Consider the following 14,345-nt stretch of genomic DNA (forward strand, 5'->3'; position numbering starts at 1 on the left):
CGCGCCGCGGGGGCGCGCGGGCGGGGGACGCCAGAGGGGCGAGAGGGAGCCCGGGTCCAGCGGGAGGGCGTGAATGCCAGCGACCGCGTGCGCGTGCACGGCGCCCGCTCCCGGCCCCGGGGCTGCCTGGGCGCGCACACGGGCGCAGGTGTGCAGGGGCCGTGCGGACACGGCCCACATCCAGGTGCACGGGGTGTGTCTGCGTGGCAGGTGTGCGTGAGCCGTGTATGCGATCTGTGTGTGTGCGCTGTCCCCGTGTGCACTGTATGTGTGCACAGTGTGTGTCCGTGTGTGCACAGTCTGTGTCCGTGTGTGTACAGTCTGTGTCCGTGTGTGCACAGTCTGTGTCTGTGTGTGCAGTGTGTGTCTGTGTGTGCAGTGTGTGTCCATGTGTGTACAGTGTGTGTCCGTGTGCACAGTCTGTGCCTGTGTGTGCAGTGTGTGTCTGTGTGTGCAGTGTGTGTCCGTGTGTGTACAATTTGTGTCCGTGTGTGTACAGTCTGTGTCCGTGTGCACAGTCTGTGTCCATGTGTGCACTGTGTCCCTGTGTCCAGTCTGTGTCCGTGGTCTGTGGCTCCGTGCAGTGCGTGTGCCGTGTCCGTGTGCACAGCCAGTGTGTGCACAGCCCGTGTGTGTGTGTGTGTGTGCACAGTTGAAGGATGGGTGAAGCGCCGTGTGTACAGTGTGTGTCTGTGTGTACAGTCTGTGTCCGTGTGTACAGTCTGTGGCCGTGTGTACAGTGTGGGTCTGTGTGTACAGGCTGTGTCCGTGTGTGCACAGTCTGTGTCCGTGTGCACAGCCAGCGTGTGCACAGCCCGTGTGTGTGTGTGTGTACGGTCTGTGTCCGTGTGCACAGCCAGCGTGTGCACAGCCCGTGTGTGTGTGTGTGTACGGTCTGTGTCCGTGTGCACAGCCAGCGTGTGCACAGCCCGTGTGTGTGTGTGTGTACGGTCTGTGTCCGTGTGCACAGCCAGCGTGTGCACAGCCCGTGTGTGTGTGTGTGTGCACAGTTGAAGGATGGGTGAAGCGTGTCAGTGCTCTCTGAATGCCCAGGTGTGTGCATCCCTGGTGTGCGTATGTGTGCACGCTCCCTGCCCCCCACCAGCCTGTGGATGGGCTGAGGTTGGGCTCCTTTCCCTGTTTTCCATGTTAGTTGCAGCCTCCTGTGTCCCTGAGATGCATTTGGACCCCCAGGGGATTTGGTTCCGGGCAGAGGGAGAGGAGAAAAGCAAAGGAAATGTTTAATCGTGATTAACCTTCCCCATTGCAAAACAGTTGTTAGTTGGTATATTTAAAATATAATTACTATTGCCGTGATTCACAGGTGCTCTAATAAATGGTTAATCAATGGCCACAGGGCCGGCAATCCCGATGCCTGACATGCCTGGTTAGCACCTGCTGCAGGAAACGTGACTCACGGATGGGGCCAGCCCCTGCCCTCCTCTGCCCGTGTGGGATGGGGCTGTCACTCCCACGAGCCCCCAGCACAGCCCCTGTTCACTCAGCCTGCATCCCAACACCCTGCTCTGCACTGCTGGCCCTCACTCAGCAGGATTTTGGGATGTCCCCAAATGGCCCCAGCACTGTGACTGCCCCTGGGGTAGGGGAAAGGAGCTGCCTGAGCTTGGTCTTCAGCTGGCCTGCAGAAATTATTTTCAGGGAGAGAGGCGGTAAACATCTGTATACTATTAAATCCATTACATGTGTTCATTATTTTATATTGATTGGTATATCACTACAGAAAGTTAATATATTATGATTATTAGTATATTGTTAAATCATTAAATACGACAGCAGACGCAATAAATAATTTCCAGGGGATCTCAGCTGACATTTAGAAATTGATGGGTATGTTTTTCCCTTTGCATCCTGGCTGGCTGCAGGACTGCAGCGACACTCTGGCTGCTCTGACTGATCTCATCCCCCGGCTTTCCTCTGCAAGTGAAGGCAGCAGAAAGAGCCTGCTCTGCCATGCCCAAGTTTGCATTTTAAAAGATGAAGCTGAATTAATACGAGCCCCAAAGAAACCTGTTGGACGAGGATATTCAAACCACTTGCGTGAAACGGGGAGCCACAAGAAGGATCCACACTGGAGGCTGTTCCTCGGTGTTGCTCAGGGAGAAGAACAGCCTCTTGCAACACCAACGGGATTTTCATGTGAAAACGCAAGGATGGAGCTGCCCTTGTGTCAGGAGAGCTGCCACCTGCCTCCTGCAGGTACCCACCCCGACTGGGGAGCACGAGCATCCCCAAACCCTCAGCCCAGACTGCAGGTCACTGGGGGGTGGGGGTTGTGGATTTATGGCACAGCTCCTCACGAAGCAGCAGATGTTGGAGAGCATGCACATCTGTATCTTTACAGCAGGGGAGCTGGATGCCAATCAGGGTTAATTCGGGATAAATTTACAAGAGCGCACAGCACGACCCAAGGTACCTCTTTATTGGCCTACTACAGGCCTGCTAAATGCATTGGCCGACCACCACACATTAAAGCCACATGAGCTTGTATGTTCAAAATGTATTTTACAGGAAGACACAGGGATAGAAGAAGGAGGAGAGCCTGTGTCACAAATGACATCCAGATGTGAAAACACTGTAAATACAAACATCAAAAGGCTCACCCCTCCACATTCTGCAAAGACAACATTGGAGAAAGGACTTGCTGCATTTAAATAAATATTCTCAGCAAGGAAGCCAAGGAGCCTGCTGTCCCTGGTGCACAGCAAAGCCCCATGGATCCAAGTGGGAATCAGCCATTTGTCAAGGCAAATATGCAGCAAATAGTATGCCATCCTCTAGACAGTTCAGCCTTGGATCAGGGGCAAGGAAACAGGATGGAAGGGAAGGTGTTTTGCTAAGAAGACCAGAAGTTCAAATCTAATAACTCAAATCTGAAAACTGCACTCCAGAAAGCTGTGATTATTTAGATAAAGTCTCCAGGGCTATGACATACTTCTTACTAGAATTGATACCATTCAGGGACAGGACTTAAGCCTTGCCAGTTGTATGAAATAACTAAATAAACAGGTGCTTTTTTAAGCCTCATTATTTGCTGCAGTGAAGATAAAACTGGAGTGATAGCCTAGAAAATCTGGGATATCTGGCAAACCACTCAGTAACATTGTTTTAAGAGGATGTGGGAGATGAAAGGCCATTCCCTTGAAAGGGTTCTGAAGAGCTCCAAACCTCTATTTGCATGGACCTACAGAGGAACTGGCAGTGAGTCACCACCAGTGAAGGACAAGTGTTCTGGAGCCATGGACTGATCCCATCAGTCACCCGCCACACCGTCCCTTTCCCTTCTTGCCTGCTTGTGACTGCAGTAGAACACAATGGGGACAAAGGTGGTTTGGAGCAGCACAGAATTAACCTGAAGTAGCACCAATGGCAGGGGCTACTTAACACCCTTCCAGAAAGGAGGGGATTGGTGGCTAAGTGCACACAGGGTGCAATATCAGATGCTCATTTTGTGCTCTCAGTTCAGCCCTCGAATGTGCAAACCACGATGACAACATTGGGTGTTGCTTGCTTGAACTCTCAGAGCACCACAGCCAGACACCGGGCTGGGGCGATGTGAAAGCCACGCTGAGATGGGGTGTATTCTTGTTTTCTCGTCTTTTCAAGATGCTATCTGACCACCAACACCTCGCACACAGCATGAGCAGACCACACGAGGGACTGCACACTGAGCTGGTGCTGATGGCTTGAAGGTGCTGGGACGCCAGGGTGTGGGGCCAGCGTGATTGTTCTCAGAGATGAGATGAGATGAGATGAGATAGGCTGGGGCTATTGTTTTCACTCAGGCCTGACTCAAGGCTGCAGGATCACAGCCATCCACTCCACCAGCATGTCTGTCTCAAGTGGAGAGCTCTCCCTCGAGACAGGATCCATCAGACCAGACTGATGCTTGAAGAGAGCACGGAAGAACTCTCACCCCGAGACAGAGCACACTTCTTATTTTGGAGCTAAAAGCTTCAAGCAGTTTGATACTGGCAGTGCTGACAACAGACGGAGAAAGCACTTAACCATTGTGTTGCATAAAGATATCATGAGGAAATCAGGATTATACAGTAGAGAGAGTAGAAAAACACTCAGGAAGAGCTTGGATAAACTCCGGGCGAGATTCAATAACAGATGCCGCCGCCTCCTGCATTGTGTGTCCCCACCTGGGCTTCTGCTGGGAGGCAGCCGGAGAGGAGTTTTATTGAATCTGTTATTGAGCCTGCTCCCAGGCTGGGGCTGTGCTAGGTACCCTCACAGGGCCTACAGCAGAACTGAAGTTACACAGGAATTTGCAGTGCAACTGTTAAAATATGCTCTGATTTGCCTCAAAGCCGGTATGTGCGGGGCTGTGCCAGGGCTGTGCAGACAGCACTGGAGCAGGACTGCAGCTCTCCATCCATCCCAGAGCCTGCTGGTGACGCACAGCTCCGCTCCCAGGCCCAACAACACTCCAAAACTATTTAGCCATCGGAGGATCACATTACATGCAAAATCTATAGCTGCTCAAGAGCTTAATTTTGACATACAATTTTCACTTGCTGAACAGAAAAGGGAGGGGAAGTCTGAAACTGTCTAAACAAAAGAATGTTTTTTTCCACTGCACTTTCAAATGTTCATAAACCGAACAGAATACATTTAGAGACGGCCCTTTGCCTCGGGGCATCCAAGGCTATGGCTCCAATTAAAGAGAACAAGGATACAGGAGGTGGTACCTCCAGTCTGATTGCTCTCGCCTGGGGCAGCTAAGCCTCATGAATAAACACTGTTGACTCTAACTCTCAACAAAACAATTACACGTTTGTTTTTAGAATACATTTTCTTAGCCTTTCCACTTGCAATTTTTGCTACTATAAACTAGCCAGGACAAGAATAAATACCTTTGTGATTCTCTAAACATCCTTGTAATTGCAGTGCTTCACTCATGAATGTGAATTTCGACATCAGAAAAGATCCTGAGCGATAAGACGAAATGTTTCTTTGAAGTAACCTTTCAGAATTAGATGCAAAATATTTACAGCTAATTATTATTACAAGAACTCCTGTACACACGCTGCCAGCCACAGGAGTGAAAACCCTATGTGCAAATCCAGTTACCTTTGAAGAACAAAACCACAAGGAGACGGGTGAGACTTGTATTTGTTTGGACTCTTGCCAAGCGTGGTGCAGCCCCCGGGGTTCCCCATCTCCCCATGGATCTGTCAGCCCTCACAGACCTCCCTCCTGGCAAACCATCTCCAAAGGGATGCTCCTGAGACATCGGGGGTGCTTCCACACATCAAAAGTGCTGGCTCAGCTACCTCCTGGATGCAAATGAAAGGAGTGGCAGGATTTCTACAGCTGGGAGAGTCTAAACAGAACAGGTAGTGGGTGAGTTGTCGTTTAACTGCGCTGGAGACCCAACACAGCTGTTATGGCAGCTAGGACAAAACCTGGAGCTTTCACAAGGACAGAAGAAGACAGCTCCAGCCAGCTCTTCCTGGGCTCAGGTTGCTTGTAAAGATGGGTGCAGAAGTAAAGCAGAACTCTGGTTTCCTGCTGAGGATAGTGATGGAAGGGGAATAATTATTTACTCAACTTTTAAAGGATTTTTTTTCCAGAAAGCCAAGCTATTGCTGCAAAGGAACAGCCAACCACCATTTCAAAATGGCAAGCCTTAAACTGCTTAGAATAAAGATTTTGGCCAATAAATAATTTTTTTTTTCCTTAGAAATGCTTCCAAACTGGGTTATTATCCTCCTTCTCACTGTTAGTGTGAGGATGAGAGAACATGGAATGGGAAAGTAAGGGAGAGCCTGCTCCCTGTGGATTTGGGAGCAGCTCAAGCTACCCTTGACGATGCTTGTTCCACATTCCAAGGCAGACTACAAGAGATGTTGCCTGCTCCTATATGTCATTTATACATTGTGTTAAGCAACAATGTGCAAATGAGCTGGAGTACAAAACGTCAGACACGGCAAGATGTTGCAGTGCAGTACAACACAGCACAACACAGGGAAGCGACTCTCCCTATGGGGCCCTGTATCCTAGCAGTGTTTATACTCCATGGGATAATTGGGAGCACAGCCAGCTCATCCTAAAATATACAGCATGGCTATGGTTAGGCATCGCATCTGTAACATATACAACTTTAGATGTCAAAGCATCTTTGTTTGAAGTCAACAGCAATAAAAACTACATTTGTACGAGAGCTTAGCATGTGGGAATACATATTGCTAAACCAGGATGTTAACACATGGCCCTCCTCAGTTGGCTGCTGCCAAAAGTATGCCTTTCAAAACTGGGATCAGCATGCCAGTAATCTGTAGGATATTTTAAAACTTGGAGAAATCTACAGCTATCATCCTGTATTGGAGAAAACTCTTTTTTGGGCACATTTACCTTTGGTAGAAACTGGCATAACTCCCTCTACTTGGAAAGATTTGGGTCCTTAGCATATATGGACATGTTATGTGTAAAAAACACAGAAGGATTATTCTATCATGTTTCATTTTGCAGAAACTTTGCTCAGTCACTTAGTGTCAAATTATTCACTCGTGTAAGTGAAACTTTCAAATGTACACAAACTTTCAAATTAATACAAACCTATCTTTCAAGGTTGCTATCTTGCTATTATTTCATTAAGGCGCACCAAAATTACAGTAAAACTGTGTTAAGCTTATGGGATTTCTATGAATTTCCTTTCTGTATATTAAACTTTAAACAAATATTATGATTGTATTCCAAAGGCTTGAATGGGCTGATGATTTTGAAAGTGCTACTTTGGCATCACTGTACAGCTCCATTCTTTCATGTATGTTTTGTTGTAACACAAAGAAGCTCTATTTATGAAAAGCCAGTCTTAAATCTATAGTTTGTGAAGCCATAATTTGTGGTTGCAATTGTGGTTAATTTAACAAAGCAAGCCTTTTGGTTCACAGTGCACCATACTTACTATTTTTCATAAACTATCAGAGCAAAAAAAAACCCCTTCAACATGTCAGATATATGATGATCCAGCAATGTTGCAATTTTCCAACTCCTATTTTGTGGTATACCATATTATATGCACAGGAATGCTACATAATTTATTCTGGAGCACAGCCCTGTAATTATTGCTGGCAAACTACTAATTACATACCGCCATCAAATCTAACCATTTTCCCAATAAAAAACCCCTGCTTTCGTGTGGAATACAGCAAATCCAGCCCTGAGTGTACGCATGTTTTTATTTTAACACGCATGCCATATGGTATTGATCCTCCACTCACATATACTTCACCTAAAATATCTGTACTGACTACGGGATTCTGCAGGCTTTGTGCTGTGGCACGATGCCATGGAGCAGAAAAGGTCTCAGCTCTGCTTCTGCACCAGCATCTTCCCCCTTCTGAGGGCCAAAGCTCTCAGCTCACACGATTTCTGGCTTGGTCTAAGTCAGATTCAGGCCCTGCTACAAAACGGGGGTCTAGATCTTGAGTTTCCCAAACTCCAGGGTTGGGGTGTTTGGAATTTTAGCACCGGTTCATCTTTAAAAGCTACAATATGGCTCTGCTTGTGGATCCCCCCCATGAGTACAGTGGTTAGCCCTGTCAGCTGGCCACAAAGCTGCTCTCCGCATCCCAAGGAACTCTATGAGCCGTGGCACATTTCAATTGCAGAACTGCACAGCTTTGAGATGCTTCTGGGGAAAAAAAGGAGGGATTGTGGGGAAGAGGGAGCACACAACAAAATTCCCCAAAGATACTGCCCTACATACACTGACATTTCCAGAAATTGGCCAGCCTGCAGAAGCCCCAGTGCTCCCATGCAGCACGGGCAGAGAAGCAGCAGGGAGATATTGAAATATGGATCTGTTTCAGTGTTTCTGCTCGGGGCTGTGCGTGTCCGGCACACTCGGGGGGTTCAGGGCACGGCTGTCCCGTGCCCAGGCTGCCAGGGCTGCCAGGGAGAGCGGTGCTGCAGCTTCCCAGGAAAACACGGGGCGAGGTGGGAGCTGCTTGCAGCGCTGCAGGGAGCCAATTACGGATCTGAGGCTCCAGGCTGCTCGCCTGCAGCATCTGCCCGAGCGGCTGCGGGGCTGCTGCGCTCACAGCCGGCAGCAGGAGCACCTGCAGGGATGTGGCCGAGGCCAGCACAGCTCAGCAGCGCAGGGCAGATGGGGCCGGTGGCTGCAGGAGATGCTTACCCTCAGCAGCATTCCCTGGAGGGCATCCCAAAGGCTCTGGGCAGCCAAGGGCAGGGGGAGAAGCCCAACTAGCATCAGCTTCTGCTGTGTCATTTTTCTTCGTTCACAGAACCCCCTCCCAGCTTGGGGGGTTATTCTGTCCCCCAACATGACTTCTCTGGATTCTATCCTCCTGAGCAATGCATTTCTGACCTGGCAATCAAAACATCTGTGAGGCTTGTTCCCTTTTAAAAACATGACAAACGACATAGGTATGTGAGACAATTTTCTTAATCTTTCTCCATTTTCTCCTATTTCCAAACTGCAGTCAGAACTGACTGTGGAGCAAACCCCCTCTCTCACTCGTCTGAAGGTCTGGAGCACTGCAAGGAGCTTGTTGCACACTTTGATGATAATGTGTGAAATGAAGCAGCCAGGGGCGCTTGTGAAGGATGTCAGAAAAATCCCAGCGGAGCGCGGTAACCCCAGCGCCTCCGTGGCAGCACAGGGCACGGGCTGCCAGCACAGGGCTGCAAAGAGCTGCAAAATCTGGCCCAGTTCTGGTAAAACATGGACTATTTGCTTAAGTTTCTGGCATTTGCTCCGCAGTATCCTTAGCAGCTTTAACAGGAATAAAGCGTGCTTTGCATGCCAAGCAAGTTGGCTGATCTTAGTCATGGCCTTGGTCAAACACAAGGAGTTGCTTGACAAGAACAAACTGCCACTAAAAACATTAAAAAATGTTCACAGAACTCGCAGCTTGCGAGTTTAGTGTTGCACCTGAAGCCTGAAGGTCTTTGGGAACTACCCTCAACATTCATCTCAGCAGTTTCCAGGCACCAACACTCCTTTTCCTCTTTATATCTCTGTTCTTATTTATTTCACAGCTACAGAAATGGCCTGTTTAAAAAAAAAAAAAAAAAAAAAAAAGAAAAAAAAAAGAAAAAAAGTGACAGGTATAAGACTCAGCTCATATGGATAACTCTGGAAAAAGAGATTTTCTTCCCTGAGACTACTTTCAGGTTTGCTGCTATCAGCCAAGGATTAGTCAGCTAACATGGCATCTCTGTTGACATACATTTTCTCCCCACAGCTAAGACAGCTTAACTACTTTATGCTCCAGAATATTGCAATGGTTAACTACATATTTTCCAAAAAAATAAAAGCATCTCCTACTTATTAAATTGTAATTCTGCTTTTAGTATTGTACTGGAATCCACAGACAAAGAAATAAACAGCCGAACACCCTTTTGCCTCTAAAATATGCTCAATTCAAAAGCTTGAAATATGGTTAAATAAATAAATGAACAGAAGAAGTTGTTTGGCCATTCTCACAAGACCACAGAATCCATAAGTTTTCTCCTTCAGCACATACACATTACAAGGATTAAACAGAAAGGGAAACTTACAGCTTTAGACACACTTTGTGTCTCAATACCAACTGCAGCACCAGCTTCTCTGTAAGGATTATCAAGGCTACAGCCCCATGCAGCTGTCAATCCCTGGGGCTGTAATTCAGCTATGCTGCTCTCACTCTATCCATCACATTTACACAAATCCCCAAGGTGGACTGCCTTCTAAATGTCTTTACCTTGTGCATTATCCTGGGGCTTAACAATCCAATATTGGTGCAGCCAAGGATAATTACTCTCCATTGATGATAAAACACCCTGAATCCTGTCAGGCATGGCAATTTGCATCTTACAGTGCTTAGGATCAATAGATACAACAAAGGAGTGAAACCTGATTAGATACTGCTGCCTCTCAATGGAAAGGGAAGAGCTGATTGTTTTGCAGGGTTGAAGTCCTGGTTAAAAGGGAAACAGAGGTCTCCCATTACAACACAGTCCCCAAGCCTGCTGTTCACCTAGAAACTGCTGCAGGGAGTTTGAGACTCCAGGAGAAAGCAGTTGAATGAACAACCAGCTCTTACAGACTCCTGGTAAAAAAGGGAAGTTATTTACTTGGGCCAGTGTGGCTTGGGTAGTTTCACTGGAACCCAAGGGAATACAGAGGGTGTGAATTGTCTGGAGCTCCAAGAGGTTCTGCTTTCCCCCTGGTTTTATAGATTCACAGCATAAAGAGGACAAGTAACTTGTTCACACACTGCTTCAATAATGAGCCTGGAAATTGGCTACTGGCTCTGCAAATGGATCTCTTTCTGAGGAATCCTCCAGGAGTGTGGGCTCAGCCAAGAGCTCCTGCCCTGTCAAGGCAACAGAAATGTCATATATATTTAAAATAAGGGATTGCAGGATTTTCCAACCACAATTAACCAGGTAAGCAGATGCATGAAGGTGGAGGTGGAATAAAAAATTATCCCAACAGTCTTCAGTCTTCTGACACTAATCTAACACTGAATCTGATCGAAGATAAGAAGCGTGGTGGGTGAACTTCGGTTCCCACATTTAATCTAGAGAGACATCACAAGCTTCCTCCTCTTCAAGTCTTTATTTGGAGGCCAGTAACACATTGACAGAAACCCATGGTTTGGCTGACAGCGCTGCTGGGCTGCAGGCAGGGAATGCATTCCCATTTGGACGTGATTCTCCACCACTGACACTCCCTGGGCTCAGCTGTGCCCATCTCCCACAGCCTGCCCAGATTAGTGATAGCAAAGCTCAGCACCAAGAGCTCCCAGAAAGGATGTAGCCAACTGTGTTAAATCTGGGGTTTTATTTGGTTTCTGGTGGCAGAGCCACATTAAACATGTCTTCATGTCCTGGCTTGATTAAAAGAAATGCAGAGTTTTCTTCCATGGAAATTAGTCAGCAAAGGAAAAGCTGAATTTGGGGGATTCCCAACCATGTGAAGGATAATGTTTTTAAAAAGGCCTCAAAATGTGCAGGAAATAAAACAACATCAAGAAAAGAGCTGGGCACATATTTTCAGAATGCGTGCTCTGAGGCTGATGGAGGGCTCAAAGCAAGAGAGAAGGAAAACAGAGAGAAAGAGAAAAACTCTTCAGAAACCAGCTGGGAATAGTCTGTTCTTATCAAAACACGTTGCTGACACAGACCTGTCACGGAGCCAACATCTGCTCCCAACTCACAGAGTCAGTCCGAGGCAGGCTGAGTGTCTCTTGCACAGGAACACCAAGAGTTGACTTGGCACGACGGACGTAAATGAGAAGAGCTTCTGAAAGCACCAGTGAGCAAAACGGCAAGGAAACTTGTTCCTTTGATGAGAAACCTTTTTATTTTGACCTACAGGCAAACTTGCAGATTTTTTTCCTGCAGAAAGGCATCTCTTCCAACATGGGAAATGAGAAAAAAAGCCTGATTCTGGACATCTGACGCATATGGTAGTGTCTGCTAAAGCCAACGGGGGGTTGCATATGGCAAGCCTGGAAACCTGAGGCTCATTAACATTATGGCATTGGATTATCACTATTTTATGGTCATAAGGATCTGTCTCTTTCATCCTGATGCCTGCTGAGTGATAGTGGATTCAGATGCCCCATATTAACCCCTAAGAGTAAGTATAGTTTTGGTGAGATATACCAAGCCCACATGTAAAATCCTTTGTCTCCACTTGTGCAATGGAGTAGAAACATGCTTTCCCACCCTGATCTCCTCCTGAAGTCTCTCCCAACCCTTAAAGGCTTTCACTCCCCCTGCCTTCTTCAACCTCCAGCACTTTTGGGGTACTGGAGAAGATTTGCAAACAGTCTGAGACAGCATCACTGTCGAACAGATGGCAGCTCTCCCACCTAGGGCGAGACACCACGCAACATCCGTTGGATTCTTACATGAGCATCCAGCTCCTGGCACTGCCTGAGCCTCTGCAGCAGCACTCGGAATCTCTCCTGCCTTGTGGGAACCCGTCGCTCCTCACGGAGAAAGGGACATTATTACGGTTTCCCATCTGTCAGTGCAAACTGAAATGTAACTTTGTATTGGGCTCTCCACTCTGCACTCAGGCATGGAAGATTTAGAGCTTGCTGTTCTGTATTTGAAATGGGAAATTGGAGTGGAGCTGCTGAGTCATGAGAACAGGGGGCCTCTATCACCAGCTGCTTCTCCCTGGGGAAAACCTCTAATCCTCTCTGCTGCACCTGGGTGCGATTGATTCCTCAGGATTCCTGCACACTCACACAGCCTCTGACTGTCAGAGGTGCATTGATTTGTTCAGCAGTGGAGAACAGAATGGATATAATGGAGGTGATTTTTAAGGTGATGATTGCTATGGGTGCGTGAAAATAAAAGCATATTAAATAAGCAGCCATAAGAGCTTAAAATTGAGCAGCCTGCTCCTGCCCTCTGAAAGGAGGATGATAACACTGTCACATGCTCCAAGAACAGGTGAGCAGGAATTCACAGGGTGCCATAATCCTGGTGGAAACTGGCTCAAAATGCCCTTGTGGTAATAATGCATTCTGTTGCATCACAGTGCACTCAAGGACATTGTCCTCATCTGAATGATGTTATGTATGGTGGAAGAAAAAACATAAATGTAGGAACCTTACACATAGCCATGACCAAGTCCCAGATGAGAGCATCCTATCAAAGACAATGATGCTGAACCCTTGAAAACAAATGCAAACCTGCGGGTCAGTTTGCCAGGAAAGTTTCTGGTGATCGTTAACTGCTCCTTGCAATTGGAAGGGAAAGGAAAAGGGTCAGGGTAAAGACCCATTTCCTTGTCATTTCATCACATCACTCTTCATATAAGCACCCTGCTGACCAGCCTTCTCCCAGAGCTTCTCAGCTATTAGCACCACGCTGTTTCTTACAGTGAATTCGAACAAGAGTAGCACAAAGCTATCAGCAGGGACTTCAGTGATCAGAAACTGCTCAGCCAATTTTCACTATCATTTTTTCAATGTCAAACAAATGCCTATTGTCACCAGGCCTGCTCCTGTGGCATGTTGAGAGCTCCTGCAAATTGCAGAGCCCCCTGTCTCTGATTTTAAATCCCTAAAATGTTAGCTCCCACCTTATGACTAACAGATGAGCAAAGGACAGGGAGCCAGGAGCTGCTGGAGGTAATTCTGGCTATTGATGCACAGCATAATATCCTGGGTACCCTGCCCCTGCCTCAACCTTCCCTGCCTGCACAACAGGGATGGAAAATACCAGTATCTGCCCTGCCACAAGGCAGAGGGAAGACAAGTTTTTTTAAGATGAAAAGTGCTAATTACTAGTTCAGACTACAGGTCTCGGCACTGGAATTAGAAGTAGCAGAACTATGTGAGCTGCTGTTACACCACAGACAACAGGCCTGCAACAGAGACTTCCCTATGATCCTGTGCTTGTGAGATCCCCATCAGCTGTATGGGAATGTTGCACAGTGGTGGGATGTCATCATTCAGCCACAGGACTCTGGTGGAAGTGGAAAGAGAAGGAACAGGCAGGCTATAAAGTGCATAACCCTGATTTAATGCCATTAATGCAATTCGATAATTAGCAGAGGTATTGTAGGCCTTACAGCAAAACAAGGGAAAGAGAAATGGATTTAAGCAGATAAAGGATATGTTTCAGAACTTCTTCCAGCCTGCAGATTTCTTTTCAATGGCACATATATTGCATTTTTTCTTACAGCAGCCACTGTAGGGACCAGGGCATTGTATAACAAGAAGAATGGTCAAACACAATTTTAATGTGTCTAGTAAGGCAGAGTGCAATACTTATATATATCAGAACAAGCAATGTGCCAAAGTGCCTGATGATAAGGAAGAAATGTGTCCTCGATCAGGAAAAACCAGTTTAATGTGCACACTGGGAGCAGAGTATTACACAGATACAGCTTTCTCCTGGCCATGTGAATTTAAGGAACCCCTGCTGGTAACTGAGATTCCTTGCAGACAATCAGACCAGCAGCAAAATGTTATAAATTCTTAAGGTACTGTATGACGTGAGATACAGCCTCGCATTTTATACAAAACCAAGAAGGGGAAGATAGCATGTAAGCATCTGAACTCCCATACAACAAATGCCATTTCAAGCATCATTTATTATGCTGCCTTTCACAGACTTTTACAATCCTCAATATGGTTAGCAATTTCAGCTGACTCGTAAAGCGGTTTTAAAATTCATCACTGAAAAGAATGTTTATCTCTGTGTTTCCTCCAGTTCGGGAGTAAAATTAGACTCTTAAAACCTGAGGATGGTGTGTCTTTAATTTTGTTTAGAACAGAAAATAACTGTGATATGAAAGGTTTAATGAGGTTAGAAATCTAAAAGGAAATGGAGTGGGA

General features: G+C 46.8%; 1 protein-coding gene across 20 annotated transcripts in view; it reads right to left on the bottom strand.

Annotated features, from left to right (window-relative positions):
• FBRSL1 (fibrosin like 1) overlaps positions 1-14,345 on the bottom strand; it is a 500,045-nt gene that overhangs the window by 103,556 nt on the left and 382,144 nt on the right. The window lies entirely within an intron of this gene.

The sequence above is a fragment of the Pyrgilauda ruficollis genome, unplaced genomic scaffold, assembly GCF_017590135.1.
Source record: "Pyrgilauda ruficollis isolate IOZ18807 unplaced genomic scaffold, ASM1759013v1 scaffold9, whole genome shotgun sequence".
In the NCBI taxonomy this organism is placed as follows: domain Eukaryota; kingdom Metazoa; phylum Chordata; class Aves; order Passeriformes; family Passeridae; genus Pyrgilauda; species Pyrgilauda ruficollis.